The sequence below is a fragment of the Camponotus floridanus genome, unplaced genomic scaffold (assembly GCF_003227725.1).
Source record: "Camponotus floridanus strain SB8 unplaced genomic scaffold, Cflo_v7.5 scaffold8, whole genome shotgun sequence".
In the NCBI taxonomy this organism is placed as follows: Eukaryota; Metazoa; Arthropoda; class Insecta; order Hymenoptera; family Formicidae; genus Camponotus; species Camponotus floridanus.
This window is the reverse complement of record NW_020229849.1, coordinates 824,045-841,605: the sequence shown is the minus strand read 5'-3', so window position 1 is coordinate 841,605 and position 17,561 is coordinate 824,045. Positions and strand designations below refer to the sequence as shown.

At 32.2% G+C, this 17,561-nt stretch overlaps 1 protein-coding gene across 14 annotated transcripts in view; it reads left to right on the top strand.

Moving 5' to 3' along the window:
- The window catches only part of LOC105258693 (voltage-dependent calcium channel type A subunit alpha-1), a 200,741-nt gene that overhangs the window by 62,978 nt on the left and 120,202 nt on the right, over positions 1-17,561 (top strand). The gene's annotated exons all lie outside the window — the stretch shown is intronic.

The window sequence follows — 17,561 nt, the reverse complement described above, 5'->3', positions numbered from 1 at the left end:
TTGTTTCTGTATGTATTGTATATTTAATCGTGGAGGAGCATTTATTATTCTGTGTAACTAATAAAAAGATTTTGGACAAAAATGAAATATGACATTTTATCGGTAAAACAGGACTCTGGCATTTTCTTAATAGATGATTTAATAATACTTTTGAGATCTGTTGCTTAAATTATAATTATTCATAGAATTTCACATTTAATCGTTCAACTCGCATAAAAATATCATGCTCTAGTAAAAGAATTTTCTTATATTTTTATTAATAATTTTTTTATGAAACTCGAAAATATAAAAATAAAATACATAGTCTTTTTGTACGGATGAGACAATTAACAATATTAAATTTTGTTGATTTTTTTAAGGATAGGATTAAGGAAAAATATAGATTTATCTTTACCAGAAATTACTGAATAAGTATGATTTCTTATCAGTCGGAATTTATCACTATCTTGTACTATCAGCGCAATCTATTTTACCGACATAGTCTTAACTCCTTTCATCCCCTATATTTCCCCGTAATGTCGGTACCAGTCGACTATGGCTTATGTCGATAAAGAGTATCACAGTACCCTGTAGCACTTCTCATCGAACGGTATGTTTCAAGCCAGCTACGACTGTTGGTAATATTTTGCACCCCTATATTTACAACCCTTGTTGAACAAGCAAAGTTGGCAAATGAAGAGTGATAAAGCTTTTATCTTGATATTTCGTTACTAGATAAATGATGATTTAAATTATTACTATTAAATATTGAATTATTTTTACCGATACATTCCAATAAAAAACAATACTTAAAAGTTGTCTTTTGTAATACACGATTTTATACCTCTTAATTTATCTAAAATTATTTCTAACTTAATATTTTATAGACATAATAAAATCGATAAAATAATTTCTGCGGATAGATAACTTTTTCTATTGTGTTTAAACAGAAAAGATCTAAGAAAAAAGTAATATTACACGGTACATCTTTTTTTTTTATAAAATTATATAAATTATGATCATGATTACAATGTTCTAATAATTTCGACATTATAACAATGTAATTGTCGTTTGCTTTTTTCTCGCTTTCTGCGAAGGAAACCCTTTAATTCAGGCAATTTATCCGCCAATGATAACCCGAGCCTTCGATCGCAGCGCGGAGATGGTGCCAAATGGGGGCTGCGTCTGACCATGCCAGGTCATGCACTACTGCGGCCGAATTAAAGTCTAATGTAGCGAGGTGTCTGCACTCCCCTCGCGTCATCCGTCCGGCTTTACACGCTATCGATTAGCCTTCGATTGTTTGGCCGTTACTTTCTATTTCCAGCAACGCGCGCTGTCACCGACCGTTCACCAGCGAATCTAATTACGATCTACCTGTCCACCGTTTTGTTATTTTTCTATGTTCTCAAAACACTCATTTTCCATCTTTGAAATAAACATGTCGATTTTCTCTCTCATGGACTTTCTTATAAACACAGAAATCGGCAAAGCGTCACTTTAAATTTTTGCTGATTTCATCAAGATTGTCTCGTATTCAACGTTATAATTATCTCATTATAATCGCATTCAATTGCATCTGTTTTTTTTTCTATTTATTTTCATTTCTTATCATTTTTTTATTTGCTACAAAATGGCCTAGAAATATTTTGCGCTCTATATTGTTTTCTCAAATATCACTTTATTCGAGAAATAATACGTATTTATACAGCTCTGAACTATCTTCGTGTTAATATTTCGTTCGAAATTGGATTAATTAATATATCGATTATTTCTCGTGTACCTTGATATTTCACAGATTTTAATTAAGTAAAAATAACTATCTCTCATTTCCAAACGAGTATTTTATATTATTAACATACAGAGATGTGGAAATCTGGATACGTCCTGGATTCTATATATATTGGGATATAATCATTTGTGTCGATGAAAAGCCGAATCGACGACACGATCGGTGATCGCGATGAAGGTGAGCGTTCTCAAGAAGCTCCTTCTCTTTCTCTCTTTCTCTCCCTCTCTTGACTTCTCGCAAAAATAGAATCAATAAAAGGAATCGACGTTACATGGAAGTAGGTCTGCGCGCTATCCCGCGAGTCAACTCGACAAGGTTCTCGACCTTTGCTATTAAGGGACGTACCTATCCGAGCGCCGCGACGCCGTTTCCGAGCGCCCTTCTTTATTTATCGCGCTCAATTCCGCGTTGTCTTTGTGGTTGTCAGATCGATGCCCGACCGACGGATTTTATTAACGATCGATGCTGCCCGAATGTTCTCACCTGCCGCGTACGGGAGATTCGTCTGAGTCGAGCAGAATATGAATATTGCATTAGCTTGAATTGCAAATGACAAAATAGATTCAATATTTAATTATGCGTATATTGATTTTGTGATTTCATATCTTATGCAATTAGCGGTTTCGAATATATTAAAAGATAAAAGTATAAATCTCAAAGTACACAGAATAATACATACACGTATTTGTATCATCAGATATCAAATATTCCAGCTTCCCCTTTTGTGCGAATACAAAAGTTCAAAATGTAGAAACACACTGACAAAAATTTCAATATTGATATCATTTCAAGATGAAGTTGTAAACTGAGGGAAAAATTGTTTTAAATCAAATAAATTTGTTTTCTTGAAACTTTTGCTTTAAATGCAAGGAATTGTTTATTTCATTTAAGCAAAAGTATTTAATTTTAATTAAATATGCAATATATGTTATATTAAGTACATTATTTTCATTTGTATATTTTTTATATTTAAATACTATTTTCATAAAATATATCCTATAATTTATTAAATTAAATATATTATTTTTTAAATTTAGAAAATTTAAAATTTTTGGAAATAAAAAATGCACTTTAATAAATATTTTGTAAAATTAAAATAAAAATATTTAATTAAAAATTATATTTTTTTAAGCATATATATTTTTTTAAACATATGTAAATAAATACTTAACTTAAGCAAACAGACGTTTAATATAAATACGTGATTAGTACCCACCGAATAAATAGCTTTCTTGAGTTAACTAAAATTTTTTTATTTCAACATAATTTTTTCCTCATTGTAGCTTACAGCGCATTATTAGCGAGTTCAATAAAACTTAGAAATTTCACAAAAGCGCCTAATTTTATTTACCATTAAATCGCATTACATTAATGCCTTTAGGACGTAAATTTATTTTTCTCATATTGCGGAAAATAACTTTTATATTTGAATGAAACATTCTTTATGTAAACATAATAAATATCTTTCTTCGATATTCTTTGGATCTGAAATTTAAGAGTAACGTAATTTAAATAAATAAAAAAAAAAGATAATCTTAAGGGAGGTAAAATGAAATTTTCATGAAGAAATAAATATAAAATATTTATCTGCCGTTTATATTTTTACATTATATCTGTACATCGGGCAGATTTCATATTGTGCTCCGAGTTGATTGTGAGCTTCTACTTGAGCGGTCGCATGGCCGACCGCGACAGTCCAATTCTACGCATTGCCGGGGTATCCCCAGTCATGCTAGGCGCATGCAAGAGCCTCGGCCGATACCATCTAACCCTGATCGGTCCTAACCCTGAAACCAGACCCCCGTGCACCTTCACACAAACATGCGCCGCTACTTTTCTTGATTTTCACACTATTACAATACGCGTAATTATGCGCTTTGCGGCAATATACAGGGTGACTATGAAACGAAGAGTTTTTATTTCGAGGAAGTAAAGTCTCTCTTTCTCTCGTCTGAAAGAACCTAACGCGATTATTTCTTTCGACAAAAGTTTTCCACTGAAATTAAAATCTAAGTAAATGTAACCAACAGATATTATAAGTTTAGGTTAGGTTAGGTGTTTCAAGTTGTAACGTCTCTTTTGGATTATTTTCTTAGATATTGAAGGATTCCGGAGTCTTTCTCTTTCCTTAAATACAACAGAGCAAAGTTGCTCCCAACGGTGTAGTCTAATTTTATCCTATGCTCTCTAAAATTTCTCATTTTGGAGAAAGTACGGTCTAATAACATTTGCATGGGAATTGCATCAGAATTTTGTCCCGCATGATAAACCTGGTCGTATATAATTTACCTCATAAAACAACAATGCCGTCCAATTTGAACGAGGATTTTCCTATTGCGGGAGACTCTTACCCAGCAAACACCAAATAACAGTTATATAACTGTTAGTTATAATTTCCTATTCAACAATATAACTGATACATAACAGTTACATAACAACAACAAGTTATATTGCTGAGCGAGAAATAAATATTAGGCTTGTGCAAACACGGTTTAATCGCCTTGCGGAATTGTCCAAAGATATCAAAAGACATTTGAAGCGGTTCCAACGCAATTTGTAAACTCGAACCTAACCTAACCGAACCGATTGATATTACATAACTTTTTTGTCTCCTCTCTCTCTCTCCCTCTCTCTCTTTTCTCTGCTCTCTTGCTGACTCGCGAATTCGGTTTCTTCTTGTCTCTGAATTGAGTCGACTTGGCGCGGTTGGTGGTGTGTTTCAGGCTGGCTGCCGGCTGCCGCTGCCGCCGCCGTGAATCAATACCCGCATTGCGCGTGCCACTCTCTCTCTCTCTCCTTCGCCAGGCTTCTACTACCCTTTGCTTCTCTCTCCTTCTCTCTCTTTCTGCTCCTCGCACACTCTCCGCGAACTCTCAGTTGCTCTTGGTCGTTCGCGCCCTTTCTTCTTTTCTCCAATTTATCCCCTTCTTCCTCTTCCCTTTTAGTTTTCCCCTCACGTTTTGTCGTTTCCTCTCCCTGCCTTTTCTTCTTCCTCTCATATATTTTCTTACTCGTGCTTGCTTCTTTCTATCTGGTCTTCCTGCAGTTTCTTCTCTCCATCACTCTCCATTTTCTTCTCTCTATTGCTCTATTCTTCTCTGTCCGCGACCATTCTCTCTCTCTCTCTTTTCCTCTCTTTTGTTCTACTTCATCTGGCAATTCTTCTTTGTTCCAGCCTCATTCTTTCTAAGCTCTGCCAATCCGTTTTTCCTTATATACTTCATGCTACGTCTTCATCTTTTCTAGAGCCAAGCGGAGACCAAGAGATTTGATTGAAACAGTCGAATGGAGAAAGTGATGAATATAGGACATGAGCGATGATGAAAAGCTCTCCGAGGGTCGGATAAACTCCCGCTGGGCGCGCCGTGTGTCACGCGGTAAAATGTATACGTATACGTGCGAAAAGTCACCCACGCTGCGACCGACATCTTTTCTCGACGTACCTCCTTTGAAGAATGCGGAAGTGCGGAACGCGTTCTATCGAGGACTTTTATCCGCGACTTTTATTCCGCGAGTCCGGTAGTTGCATTTCTTGAGATTCCGATTCCATTCATCTTTCCTTCTTGACGATTTCACGTAAAATGGTACCTGCCCGTTTCTTAAAAGCCAATAAGGTGGTAGTAGTAACGGCTTGACGCTGGTCACACGCATTGTCCGTCTACGGCACATCTTTACTATTGTTTCCCTATTTCGAATTATGGCTGTTTCCGCGTGATTATTCTTACAATTTGAATTTCTCTCGCTTATAATGTGAAGTTAGGTTCTGAAATTGCGACATGATATAAAATTGGCGTCATTTTGTTAGGTTAGGTTGGTAATTATGTTTGCTGCAGATTGGTTCTCAATTATATTTGCGCATAGGGTCGAAAGCTCTATTTTATGCATTTACCCTGACTTGTTCGAAATTTCCTTTTTTCCTAACCATTAAGATGTTGTCACGTCGCGGCCTTGTTTAAAGAGCGGCGATTTAAAAAGTTTAATCCGGCGATTAACGTCGGCGCGACGTCTCGGCGACGAGTATCGTTTTTCCTAACTTTAGACGGGCGATAATTCTCCCGCTTTGTTGCGAGGGGTAAGATGGCAAATACGGGACAAATACCTCTCACCACCGTCAAAGTCGCCGCCGTCGTCGTCGCGCAGACGACATCGTCTTTCTTCCCCACTGTTAATTTACGGGGCAGGGGCAGGCCTGTGGAAAAACCACATATGTGGAAATCGGCCCACGCATCTTCCGTTTTATCGTCTGACGTCACTCGTTTTTCAGTTATTCTGGGCGAAACCGTAGCCATCGCGAACGAAAAAAATGTATAATAATCTTTACCGCACGTGCTCGATCAGGGTGTTGAAATTAAAAATTAGAAATTAAATATTTTTGATATCAAGCACACTTATTTTTTTAAAAGGAATCATATATGCATAAATTGAAAAAAAATTCCTAAATTTGAGGATTTAATTTTACCATTGTTGAATACCTAAAACAAAAACAGCGGTAATATTTATATTAATTTTCATAAATTAACTTTTTTTTTATTAAAAAAGAAAATATATAAATAAGTGTAGTGTAAATTTTATAAGTTGCATTTTTATTATTAATAGTTTAAAATCTTTAAAAAATTTTTTTGTATGACGCTGAATGTTATTGAAGTGAGAGTATTGAATAATGATTATATTTTCGAAAAAAAAAAAAAGAAAAACTCGTACGTATATAGAAGGATTAATGATACGGTCGCGTTAGAGATTTTAATGATGCAATGTTGATATACATCAGAGATAAATATACATGATACCTGTTGTTACACCATTAATATAAAGTGTTTGTGTGCAAAGTGAGAAAAAAATTATCAAATTATTATATTACTTTTAATCTTCTGGAAATTGAAAAAAAAATTTTAAAAACTTTTGTTTTAATAGAAACATTAGGAAAAATAATTTAGAAAAATGATTCTACTAAATAAAATAATTCCAACAAATAAGAAAATTTTTTTTTAGTCTAAGATGGCAATTAAAACTGAAAGTACTTTCGTTTCTGTCAAACTTTTGAACCTTTAGATTGTACTGAATTATACAATTGTTATGATATTATTGTAAAATAAAGCGAAATATCTTCAAAAAATTAGAGAATGAATGAAGAATTGTGCTACAGTTAACCTGAAAAAAGAACTAGAGAAATTTGCGAGATAAAAAAATGACCTGCAGAGGAAAAAATTTTTAAATAATTAGAGATTATTCCTGCGGTAGAGGATCAACTTAACAGGACGGTAACTACTAGCAACCCACACGTCACCCTTCTGACATTTCCTTGATATTTACGAAAATTAGATTGCCATTAACCAGTGAACCTTTTATTTTTCCCTCGCACGCACGCATAGTTCACGCGAACCCCTCGACACTAATATTTATATATACATATATGTGTGTATGTGTATATATATATATATATATATATAATATAAGATTATATATATATATATATACATATATATATATATATATATATATATACATATATATATATATATATATATATATATATATATAACCTTATTTAATATATATTCAATTTTATACTCTATAATAATCATTTCGTTGAAATAAATGGCGCGTGTATCTAAAATATGTCATAATTTATATTTTATAATTACGTAAAATTTTTTTTATAAGTAAACATTTTATTTTTTAACAACATGATAATTAAGAAACGAGCGATGAGAGCCTAAAAAACGGATGACAATGCGTAAATTTTCAAACATTAGTTGTTCGCGAAAAAATTTTTTAAGACGTGCACAAGGCATTTATACATATATTTCACTTGGTGTATATTTTATTTTTTAGTATTTTCACTTGTTTAAAAATTTTTTTGGTGCTTAAAGTGCAACTTTTTAAAATTGTTTCTCGCTCACGTAAACAAGTTTTATTGGAACGACAAAGTGAAATTTTAGAATACGCGTGAAATTTTTAAGCCGACCGAGAGATGTTCTCGGCTTACACTCGATGAAAACGGAAAGACGACATCGCCACCTGCGGGGTCAGTAAACCTCGGCGACTGCCGCCATTATTTCGTCGCGTTCTCTCAGGGATAATATTTTGCAATAAAACGCTGCGCGTATGTCCGGCCGGTTCTGGTTGTTCCGTTTGTCTCGCTTTTATTTCGCTATACTTCCGGATTTTGACATGCCCGGAGATTTGAGGTGACTATCGTAAGCTTTAACGGAAGTTGTTAACGATTGCGAAAGATGCTTCGTGAAAAGTGTTGCACATCTACATTTTCTTATTATATATCATCATTATTTTTTTATTTATATATTATTTTTATTTATTATATTATATATATATTTATTATATTATATATATATATATATATATATATATATATATATATATATATATTTGTTTATTTATTATATTATATTATATTATATTATATTTATTTAAATATATTTATTTATTTATTATATTAAATATATATATATATATATATATATATATATATATATACATATACAGGGTGACCCATTTTAACTTAGGCAGCCAAATAACTCGAAAAATAAGCACACTACGAAAAAATGGTTAGAATCAAAATTTCGTCATTTCGAGGGGGACGTACAATGACGTTAAAATCAGCCCCCCACCCCTCCCCCTGGGCGGTGAGGGGGGACAAGTTTGAAATCTTAAATGGGAACCCCTATTTTTCATTGCATATTCTTATAGCTTATCTCGAGAGCTTTCCAAAACACTATAATTAAGTACCTTTTTATTAAGTACTTTTTGAGTTATAAGGCTTGAAATAATTTCTTAATTTTACATAAACCATAAAATATCTAGTAAACCATTCATTTTTCGATTATCTTACCTTCATACTTTTATGTACAAAATAATGAGAGGAACCAATTGGTGTAAAGAAAACACATAGTTGTTTCTAAGAAAAAATATGTAATTTGCAATTAACAATTCCATATTTTTTCTTAAAAACAACTGTATGTTTTCTTTACACCAATTGATTCCTCTCATTATTTTGTACATAAAAGTATGAAGGTAAGATAATCGAAAAATAAATGGTTTATTAGATATTTTATGGTTTATGTAAAATTAAGAAATTATTTCAAGCCTTATAACTCAAAAAGTACTTAATAAAAAGGTACTTAATTATAGTGTTTTGGAAAGCTCTCGAGATAAGCTACAAGAATATGCAATGAAAAATAGGGGTTCCCATTTAAGATTTCAAACTTGTCCCCCCTCACCGCCCAGGGGGAGGGGTGGGGGGGCTGATTTTAACGTCATTGTACGTCCCCCTCGAAATGACGAAATTTTGATTCTAACCATTTTTTCGTAGTGTTCTTATTTTTCGAGTTATTTGGCTGCCTAAGTTAAAATGGGTCACCCTGTATATGTATAATAAGTGCGTATCAGAATAAAGACACTTTATAACATTTTATTGTTTTGTTTTAACACTTGATTACCATCTTTGTTATATAATTTATCTATTTTATAACTTATATCTGAGATTGCTTAAACCGCTCATCTTGAAATATTATCGCTCCTTATCAATTATATTGTATTAAAAAAAATATTATATTTTCGATTAAATGTTGCAATTACCATATAAATATACGTAAATTGTAATTTTATAAATTATAATTAATTATAAATTAATAATAAATTATAATAAATTACAATTTTATAAATTACAGTTAATTATACATTTACATTTAAATAAATTTTCGATTATCTACGAAATATATACGAAAATATATACCAGATAAAGAAAACATTGCTATTAATATTTATAAATCATATAGTATTTGTTTTTGTTACGTCACGAATATATTTATAAACACGTGAGAAAAATGAATTAATTCTTGCATAGTGGATCGGAAACGAAAGAGATTGCGCGATGCGGAAACCTCATTGTCCCGTTCTCTTCGTAAGAAGATACAAATCCATTTGCCTTTGTCATTGTGCACATCAGAGGCAGCTTTATATCACAAGCGATAAGGACGCTTCAGAATGAACAAATCGATGACAGTCATAACAAGATGTCGTACATTTTAAACAAGTTACTTTGATAAACTTACATAAAAATATATATTACACAGAGTACCTTAAAAGAAATATTTCACTGTACGAGATAAATAAAGAGAAGATAAATCAAAAGATCAATAAATTACATGAAATCTACGCTTTTGGAGAAGGAAAGAGGCACAATAATTACACGAGAATGTACACTGAGGAAAAAATTATCTTGAAATAAAAAAATTTTAGTTAACTTAAGAAAGCTATTTATTCGGTGGGTACTAATCACGTATTTACTTGTATTCAAAACGTCTGTTTGCTTACGTTAAGTATTTATTTACATATGTTTAAAAAAATATAACTTTTAATTAATATTTTTATTTTAATTTTACAAAATATTTATTAAAATGCATTTTTTATTCCCAAAAATTTTAAATTTTTAAATTTAAAAAAATAATATATTTAATTTAATAAATTATAGTATATATTTTACGAAAACAGTATTTAAATATAAAAAATATATAAATAAAAATAATGTACTTAATATAACATGCATATTTAATTAAAATTAAATACTTTTGCTTAAATGAAATAAATTCCTTGCATTTAAAACAAAAGTTTCAAGAAAACAAATTTATTTGATTTACAAAAATTTTTCCCTCAGTGTAGTAATTGGACGAAAGTAAGACCCAGTATTAATTGTTAAGGCTTGATAATAATAAACCGAAAGCCGATAATGGCGGTAATAGGAGTGCAAATCTTAATGCACCGAGTCTCTATTACTCTCGCCGTGTTAAGGATCGACAAAGCTACGCGTCTAATAAAGTTCAAACGATTTGCGGCTTACGAAGCCTTGTATGCATACGTTCGCCGTGACCCGTCACAGTTCTTCCATCAGTATATAAAGTCGTTACACACGATAGCAGATAGCGCGGTGCATTGCCCGGGTTGTTTTGCAGATCGATGGAGCCTCGTCCGGCAGACGTAAATTTCCTCGACGATACTTCCTTCCGATTCTCTCGGACGCTAGATTTATATTCACCTCTCTTCCGAACTTTTCGCGTAGGACCGGCCGTGAGAGCGGCGAACTTTATTTCCGCTCGGTATATTTTCTCCGAGCGATCCTCGCTCGGCTTATCTAGTTTTAAGGAGAGTTTTCAAATTGATATATAAAACCTAAGATAAGACGTACGCTATGATGGTAACGAGCGTGACAAAGAAATAAATTAGGAATACATGTTTGTTAAATCTGCATTATTGTCCGTATTTTGTCAGAAATTTCTATCGTAAAATATATTAAATATATATTAAAAAATATCTTAAAAATATATTAAAATTTTTTAAGTGTATTAAAAATCTCTAAAATACAATTAAAAAAAATACTTTTAGAGTCTTAATTTGTTATTGATGTTTTAATTATTTTATTTTTAATTACATCTGTTGTGTGTGTGTGTGTTCGAACTCCATTATTGGCCTCTTATTTACTTTTTTGATTAAAAAATTATAAAATACTATTTTAAAAAAAGCAGAATTTATTGCTTAAAAATTGTTATTTACGCAATCGAGATGAGGATTCAACTTTTCTTTGTATTATGGTCCTGTTATTGAGTTAGAATGTCTTTTTTTTGTTGATAGGATGATGGTGTTTTCGCGCAGGAAATGAAGTTATTACTATATTTACTTAGCCGGAGAAGGCACATGCCTTCCTATCTCACTGGGCATTCTTTGTCGTTCGTTTAACGGGACGTCTTTCTGCAGCCAGGATTCCATTAAATTGTAATTCTTTCCCTCGCTTATCTCATAAACATGTATGAACGCACACACGTATATATAATAGCACACTCTCTTGTATCTTCTTTAAATAAATTATCTACGTACTTAACGAAAAAGTACTAATAAATTTAACGACGCTCAAGTTGTGCGGGAAAATGATATGAGACTTTAGCAAAAAAAAAAATATTGCAGAAAAATCCGATTATCTTATTAAAATAGTTAATAAAATCCCCTTATTAAGAGAATTAATAAATTTCGATTGAATTTAATTTAATCAAAATTTAATTAACGATTATTGTAGAATCTTTAGATTAAGATTCAATGACTCAAAACTGAAAATTTTCTCCTGATAATTTAATAAGATGTAGAATTTCAGAAAGGCTTTAAATAAATCTGTCACTTAGAAGTGGTCGCCGTGACCGAGGGGATGCGAATAGGAGAGCCGCTCGACAATCGATTTGCCCGCGATATCGAATTATCTCCCGTGCAGTCCCTCGTGGATGACCGACGTTTTTAGCCATGGAAAGCTCATGGTACGTTTATGGTGGCGCGTATGATTCTAGGTCGAGCCTTATTGGCCGATACGAACGTGACGTTATCGCTCTTTGACAGACCGATCGTGTGATTCGATTAAAATTCTCCACCCTTGTACAGTATAATCTCGCGGATGCGACGGGCTATCCGACGAATGACGAAAGCCGCAGGCCAACGACGTTGTTTTCGTCGCCGTCATCGTCGCTCCGTGAAAGCTATATCCGGAAAAATCGATTCTCGACGAGTCGAGGGAAAGCGTAAAGCGATAAGATGAAATTGTGCCCGTACGAAGAAGACCGCGAAAGTTTCTCGGGAAAACCCGAGTGTCTCACTCTAGTTACAATTGAGCGATCGAACGGGTCTAAAAATATACTGCATTGTGATACATGTTTCCTTTCCTCAATTCGATTTTACTCAACATAATTTATTGACTATAAACAATTTTAGAAATATTTATAAAAATACTTGATTAAATTTGATAAGCAAAGAAACAATTTGAGACGAAAATTCTAATACCAAAATGTTGAGAAAGACTTCATAAAAATGTCCAAACTACTGACTACTGTCGCATGGAAAACACAATCGCACTCATTGCAGAATCCTATTTTTTATTTTATATTGATCCCTTTATCAATATTAATATTATCGCGCTGTACGCGGGCCTCTTGATGCGCTATGTCCTTAAGCAAGAGAACGTAACGCGCCGATTGGTAATCTTTAATCTTTTGTAGCGCCGAAACTACATCTTTCTCATCATTTTGGTATGAAGATTTTTGATTCCAAATGATCTCAGGAATCTATCATTAACGGCTGAATTGTTAAGTCTGGGACACCCTGTATAATGAGCTTGAATAAAAGTTAGAAGAAAATATGAGTATTGTAAAAAGATAAGAGCACCTATAATTTTTTTATTTCTGCAAAATTTCTAATCAGAATTAATCAAACAAGAACGACATATAGGTCATTCTACATATATTTCTAGACAGGAGAATAACACAAATATACTGCATTGTGATACATGTTTCCTTTCCTAAATTCGATTTTACTCAACATAATTTATTGACTATAAACAATTTTAGAAATATTTATAAAAATACTTGATTAAATTTGACAAGCAAAAAAACAATTTGAGACGAAAATTCTAATACCAAAATGTTGAGAAAGACTTCATAAAAATGTCCAAACTACTGACTACTGTCGCGTGGAAAACACAATCGCGCTCACTGCAGAATCCTATTTTTTATTTTATATTGATCCCTCTATCAGTATTAATATTATCGCGCTGTACGCGGGCCTCTTGATGCACAGGTCCCTGAGCAAGAAATCGTAACGCGCCGATTGGTAATCTTTAATCTTTTGTAGCGTCGAAACTACATCTTTCTCAACATTTTGGTATTAAGATTTTCGTTTCCAAATGATCTCAGAAATCTACCATTAACGGTTGATTCATTAAGTCTGGGACACCCTATATAAGCTTGAATAAAAGTTAGAGAAAAATATGAGTATTGTAAAAAGATAAGAGCACACATAATTTTTTTATTTCTGCAAAATTTCTAATCAGAATTAATCAAACAAGAATGACAATATAGGTCATTCTACATATATTTCTGGTCAGGAGAATAACACAAATAATATATTGAAACAAATAATTGTAGCATGTGTAAGTAAAATTGTATAATGTCATTGATAATAGTCGTTACTCGTGATTTTTACTTGTATTCCGAACAGCGATTGTCGAACGATGGACGAACGGTTGAAATACCATCGATGCCAATAGCGTCGTTGATGTCATCGGCATGCCTCTGAAATGACGTTACATTTAAGCTAACTAGCAGCCAGATACAGCATATACATAGCATACATACCTATCTACCATACGTTATCCCGCGTACATAGTGACTTTCGACCTTTAACGTAAGTTCGACGAGGATGTTGGATGAGCTTGTAGCGAGGATGGACATGTCCTACTCGTTACACGTTGGAATTATTTCAATTTGCGGAATATCGTTGTAATCAAACTCACATCGTTAATAACGATAACGCGACAACATTAATAAAGGCGATGGGAAATGAGCAAAACAAACAGGAAAATATTAATTCAACCGCTTAATTTAAATTTAATTTTCTTTTATTTTGCAAAGACAACAAAGAAGTGGATCTAAACTTTTATTATCTCTAATTAAAGAGCATAATTGAGAGAATACGATAGAATATAACAAAAAATATTATAAAAATCATAAAAATTTGTTTTAGAGCGAATTATTTTTTAAACACTTTTTGCGCAATTAAATTTACCAATTAGCAAAAAATAGATTTAGTTGATCAATATATATGTCCTACTTACGTATATAGATTTTATTTAGTTTATTTTAAAAGAGGCCACAAATGATAATTTAAAACGAAATTAATAACAACGATCGCTATTCTTTATATTCCTTTGATTAATCGAACTAATCGAAACAAAATTAATTATTAAGTAACAAATATATCGTTTATTCATTTCGAATCGTCTCTAGTTTATTAAGATACTCGCGGGTAATCATTTAAGGAAAGAAATCTGTGTGTGTGTGTATTAAGTCACAAAGAAGGACCTACCTTTTTCTTTCTTTTTATTCGGGGATCCGCCTCTTTTTTATAATCGAATGCAGTTGAAAAAGCACAAGGAAAAAGAATGATACTTTTTTAAATATCCATTATCTGTCTTGCAGTGCTTCTATTTAGGTCTGACACGAGACACACAGAAGGAAAACCTGCAGTCCGTGCATTTTGCATACGTCTGTCCTTGTGTATTCGCTCAGTCTACTCATTTCACTGAAGTGTAACGTGATCAAAACACAGATATTCTATAAATACGATTATATCTCGCACGTATGTATATTCACATAGGCTATCGTAAAATCACCGTTATATGTTTTGATGATACACTCTCCAAGATTTGCAAATTAAAAATAGCGACGTTTTTTCCATATGTTAAAAAAAAGGGACTCAAAGGATTTTAATAATAATTTTTAAATAATAGCTTATTTCAAATATACAGGGTGATTCATTTTAATCTTAACAGGCAAATATTTTGAAAAATATGCGAGATACGAAAAAATGTTTCAGACAAAAGTTATATGGTTTTAAAGGAGACATAAGATGGTGTCATTAATATGAATTAAATAATTACTTGAAGTTCACGTGAAGGTCGTCTCAATTTTTTAAATGGAACCGCCTACTTTTTATTACATATTCATGTAGTTTATCTCGAGAGCTTTCCAAAACACTATAATAAAGTATCTTTTCATTGAGTACTTTTCGAGTTATAAGGCTTGAATTAATTTCTTAATTTTACGAAAAAAAATATGTAATTTGCAATTAACAATTACATATTTTTTCTTAAAAATAACTATGTGCTTTCTTTACACCAATTGATTCCTCTCATTATTTTGTACATAAAAGTATTAGAGTAAAATAATCGAAAAATGAATATTTTACGGTTTATGTAAAATTGAAAAATTATTTTATATTAAATTATAAGCCTCATAACTCGGAAAGTATTCAATGAAAACTAACTTAATTATAGTGTTTTGGAAAGCTCTCGAGATAAGCTACATGAATATGTAATAAAAATAGGCAGTTCTGTTTAAAAAATTGAGAGTGATCTTCCCGTGACCTTCAAGTAACTATTTAAGGTCAAATTAATGACACCATCTTATGTCTCCTTTAAAACCATATAACTTTTATCTGAAATATTTTTCCGTATCTCGCATATTTTTCAAAATATTTGCCTGTTAAGATTAAAATGAATCACCCTGTATGTATCTACTAAGAAATTTCTTTCAAAAGAACCTTTTACATTCGAAGTTATTTAATGGAACATTAACGAGCGCGTAATAAAATCGTCATTCCTTCATCTTGTCACACGTTCGCGATGCATCTTAATATTCCGTTCTTCAAAGGTTTCCGGTCCCCTTTAATTCTACTCTATAGGATAATCTCGTTACTTCGCCTTTGGCGGCGGAAGGGTTAAAGAGAAGTAGGGAAGCAGGGTATAAGTGTATAAAAAGTCGCGCTTCTACTTGCACGTATACGATGCGGTATAAAATTATCCAAACTCGCCCTAGTGACAACGATGTATCTTCAGCCTCCGCAACACCTACATGCCTGTTAACGTTCTGGTTGGACAGGGACGGACGAGAAAATGAGGATGGCCGTATTAAAGCGAGGGAGGATGGTAGCGGGCAGTCGAGACGGAGTTCGACGTCCCACATTCTGTCTAACCTCCGCTAATAGATCTTCCTGCTTCCTCTTCCCTTTTTGTCCATTCCCTTTCAACCTCTCTCGGTCCTCGTGTTCCGAGGTCCTATATTATCGTATTGAATCTTTTTTCTTATCACGTAATTTAATATTTTTTTTTATTCTTTTTATATAAATATCACAATTACACATTTCTGTTGTTCAATTTTTTTTATTAAAAAGCAAATTAATTAAATTACTGTCGCAAAATATAATTAATTAATATTATTGCTTTATTTAAATCGATTAATGCGCGAATAAGAAAGATGAATTTATATAATAATTGGAATTTATTCAAAAATATTTTATATTTTTTTTTGTAAGATTTTAAATGGATTATCCTTTGAAAATTATTTTTGGAACAAAAATGTTAAGGTCTCGCGCAAAGTTAATTTTGTATCTGGTTACTTGTTATTTGCTTAAGATGATAAATGTTCATATTTGCATGCGCTCTCAATCGGTGATTTTATCGGAGAACGAAGATTCGCCTTAATTGCAAGTATAGTGCACCTCGTTGCGTTTATTGTCTCGTCGAGATATGATCTAAAAGGGAAGAAGAATGAAAATGGGATGCGAACGAGGAAAATTCAGAATGAACAATGCGGTCGCGATGATAAGGTGGCCCTTAACCCTTTCGTGGCTAATGGCTTAGATATCAGGTCACCTTTCTGACAAGGCTTGTTCTTCTTTTCTTAGTAAAATATATTTAAAATTGCCCGTCACATACTTTGAAAATTCGTCAAAAAGAGCAATTTAATTAAATGGAGTAAAAAATAATAAGTATCGTAAGTCATATTGTCAATCATAAGATAAAAAGCTAAATACCACAATCTCTCTTTTATTACAGCTTTACAGGTCTTTTATTGCAGCTTCGAGAAAAGTTGTTCAAATATTTGATAATAATTATACAGTCAATTAATAACAATGATTACTAATATTATATAATAATAATTATACGTATAATATGCCCATTATTATTAATTATGATAATAATTAATTACTAATGGATTATTTAATTATATAAAAATTAAAGCCTTGCAATGATTAATATTATCAAGATGTCTTTAATTAATTATATAGCCCAGAAAAAAGGTAGAATACTTCGTACATTTCCCGCATTAATTGCTGGGTACATTATTATTCTCTTTGTAATATGGAGTAATGGCGTAATAAAGCGATATTCTCCGCGAACGCG